At 38.8% G+C, this 3791-nt stretch overlaps 1 long non-coding RNA gene across 1 annotated transcript; it reads left to right on the top strand.

Annotated features, from left to right (window-relative positions):
- The first annotated feature begins 735 nt into the window (after positions 1 to 735).
- LOC120091738 (uncharacterized) lies at positions 736 to 2200 on the top strand. Its single transcript, XR_005485822.2, has 2 exons — positions 736 to 874; positions 1067 to 2200. It is a non-coding gene; the product is annotated as an uncharacterized LOC120091738 (long non-coding RNA).
- The last annotated feature ends 1591 nt before the right edge of the window (positions 2201 to 3791 follow it).

Genomic DNA, 3791 nt, shown 5'->3' with positions numbered 1-3791 from the left:
AATTGGTTTATAGTCCAACTAATAAATCATGACCCCCTTGTTCATGAGAGGGCGGGACCCCATTGTTCAAGACCAGGAATCAGTACTTAAGAGAAATGAATTCCATCTTGCAAAACTATGTCCCCAACTATCTATCTGGTCTTATCCCCAAAATGGGAGGTTTATTGAGTAGTGCTGTTGGACTACTCTCATCTATGCAGATCAAAGGATAATCCTGAATAAACAGGAGTTTATAGTTAGCTAGGATCAAGATCGAGTTACCCTAGGATGTCTCCATTGTTATAAAGAAAAGTGACTATTTCGAGATCCGGTCTTATGCAAACATCCTTTTCATAGGATGTCTCCACTCGCATGTCTCCACATGAATGATTTTGGGATCACATCATTTGTATCCGTATACAAAGTGAGTCGCATCCAATAGTGTTACTAGGACTAGGTATCTAATCTCATCCATATACTTATAGACTATTTTGGCTATATACTAAAACTTGATCCACTTTTATGTCTCCACATAAAGTTAAAGTATTCATAATATAGCAATGGATTTGTTTATTGGATTTTTATAATATAATGCAATATCAATAACACTTTATTGAATAAAATACTCTATAATATTTTTATTGATAAATAGAATATGTTTTCAATATTTATGAACGGTAAGTTTTAGAACATTCCCACATGAGGAGCATCTAGCTAACATGAACTGACCATAAGCATTGACCTTAAGCTCGCCGACTTCACGCGTTTATTAGCCGAATAGCGACTTTCAGCAGCAACCCACTCCTTAATAAACTTCGATTCGGTTTGCTCGTATTAGGGTCACATTGGTGATTTTCAACTCAATCACGTTCCAGCACAGATTCGAGTCCTTTTGGTAAAGTTTCATAGTTAAATCTGCTCTAATTTGTTTTATATTGAATTTAAGTGTTTGGTCAAGCTTGCTAGCATGTTTATTTTGTTTGTTCAAATTCTTATTCGGCAATTTATTTTATAGATCATTTATTTTTAGCTTCCGTTGTGATAGATGCATTTAGATTGATTGTTATTGGCTTCTTTTTTCTTGTAGCATGAATTCGGTGGGGATGACAGGGCGGTAGATGCTATACTCCGAGGACTTGGAAAAGATTCTCTTACTTGTGCTTTGCCAAGCCTTTACAGTTCGTGCCCTTGCCTCAGCCCAAGCTCGAGCTTGCATCTTCTCTTCGTTCGTTTCCGGATTTTTGCCTTCAGCACGCTGGTAATGATCAAAGATTCAGAATTGGAAAAAGAAGATCACTATAATCAAAGTACCTGAATGAGCAAAAGTGGAAGTAGCTGTAGCAGAGGGACACTCCATTAGGGCCATTAGTCGCTTAAGCCTTTGTACCTTCTCCTTATAGAAGGTGTGACTGGGTGTGGATGATACAGCTTGAGCTAATGAACAAGAGGTCTTTCACTTTCCGTCACGTCTCTATGTCGACCAAGGTTATTTGTCTAATAGAAAGCGTTCTCCCACAACTGTTGAAGTTTTTTATATCGAAAATGGGCGATCTCTTCCTCATATGAATATGTGTGTTTGGTGATTTGTGTCTTGGCTCGTCGATTTCTCCTCCGGATGATCATAGAAAGAGGGCTGCCGGAGAAATGGAAGACTGAGCTAAAAAAGGCTGTAAACGAGAGTCAATTTAAGAGTTCAAGGCGATGGTGCTTTTTAAATAGCGCCCGGATTGAGAGTTGAGAGACCGAAGCCAGTGAGTTTGCATACTCGAGTAAGGGTAACTTGGTGAAGAGTACTTAGCTTTGTGAAGGGCATCTTCTTAAGCAAAGTGTTGAGTCCACCGGCCTAGATGCCGCTTTTTTACCTTACGCCTTAGGAAATAAGCAACCCTAGATTTCATTTCATTGCAAACCACAAGTTCCTTGATTACGGACTCTCTGGCCTCCAGGTCCGACTCGACTTCAGAAACGATAACAGACAATACATATTCAGCTTGAATTCAGAAGAAAGAGATGTAGGTCCTGTTTGGGTGAGTTTTAGGAAAAAAGTTATGCCGTCAAAATTGATTGCTCATATTTGAATTATGCGCTCGAGTTTGTACTATTTATTTCATATTTGCACAAGAATGCCCAACTGAGTTTTACTATTTATCTCCTTCCACTTCGACCTTCTTAGTGCTAAATTTCATAATATTAAAATAATAAATACCCTTGTGAGTTCTTATGTTGTGCACTACAAACTGATCAGAGGCTAGACGAGGACTTCTAATAAGAGGAGGAAAAGATGTATTGGAACGTCTGGTAGACATAGATTGTGTTGCTTTGGACAATGTGTGATTATTTTATGATATTGCAATCTGCACATCAACTCTCACTCAGACAATCGTGGGAAACTTCCACCTAAATTCTCTCCTAAATTACTTTTTAAAATTGGATTGTTTCTAAGAAAAAAGAAGGAAATGCAAGTTTTCCTAAATTGTATAGGCAATGTTCTTCGCAGTCTCACCAAATTTCTCAACTTTCAGATAGGAACGACTACCGAAGGAAAGCCTTCTCTTTTATGGAGAAACAGAAATACTTCAAGTCCCCACTGTAGTGGAGAAAATTGCTTCACTTGCAATTGCAAATGGGCGACTAGTTGCACTCTGGAAACTGACCTTATTTTTTTACTCATTTTTGACTCCTCGAGACAAATCTGACCTTATTTCCACTCTGAAAACTGCAGGACATCCAGTTGCAATGGTATTGTTTTACAAGTTGACGAATTGTTTGCTAGAGTTTACTTGCACATGTTACTATCGCAATTTACAATGTTTTTGGCCATTATGGCACTATGAAAAAATGGAAGTTCTTCCCATTGAATGATTTGAAGTTGCTATGTTATTCCTGATTTGTGTTTATAATTGACATTCAATCGCTTAAACTTAAAGTAAGATAGATATTTCCTTTAAAGTGTACTTACTATCTTGAATCTTAATCATCCATTTGAACAACCAAATATCTCCGGGTGATATTGCAAGTCCCAAATGTGCCTAGATTATCAAATGTAAAAATAGTTATAGAATCCTCTATAACCAACCAGACTTGCTGTAAGGTTTCTTACCTTCTATAATAATATTTCAAAATAAGCCTAAGCCTTGCAAATATCCAACACAAACAGAATAACAGTTCTCCGGCAACCTTTTGCCAACCAAGAGAGGACTCCCCTCTTCCAAAAATCAATGTTCACAAATTGAAAAAACAAGATAATTAACCTTAAGCAACAAAACGTTTAAATATCTCCCAAATCCCAAAAGCTCGTACAAAACGTACAACCCCAGGTCCCACCACCTAACTGTCAGCTTGAGCTATGTCTGTGCAATTCCTCTTTTGCCCCTTGCCCCTTCTCTTGTATACATGCTTGATAGGAGGCCTAACAATACCCACCTAAAGAAGAGTCACCTTGTCTTGAAGGTGAAAATCAAGGAATTGACCGGTAATGCGGCATAAGACTCCCAAGTAGCTTCATGCGCCAGCTGCCCCTTCCAAGTGACCAAGCATTCCCATTCGCGTTCAACATCATTCCAGCGCATCTAGTCGATTGTTTTCGGTTCCAAGACCAACTTTATTTGGTCATTGAGGATTGAGACGTCTGACTGCACCTCGTGATGGCGTCCCACAGCTTTCTTCATCTAAGATATTGGAATACTGGGTGTATCCTGGCGATATCTGTCAAATCAAGTAGATATGCGACCTCATCAACACGTCCTCAAATGCAAAAGGGTCCAAAAACCGCGGGGACAACTTCTCACCATGCCATTTGGCCAACGATCCTT

The sequence above is a fragment of the Benincasa hispida genome, chromosome 11 (genome assembly GCF_027475165.1).
Source record: "Benincasa hispida cultivar pf3 chromosome 11, pf3_genome.v1.1, whole genome shotgun sequence".
Classification (NCBI taxonomy): domain Eukaryota; kingdom Viridiplantae; phylum Streptophyta; class Magnoliopsida; order Cucurbitales; family Cucurbitaceae; genus Benincasa; species Benincasa hispida.
The sequence above is the reverse complement of the archived record's forward strand: the minus strand, read 5'-3'. Positions and strand labels throughout refer to the sequence as shown.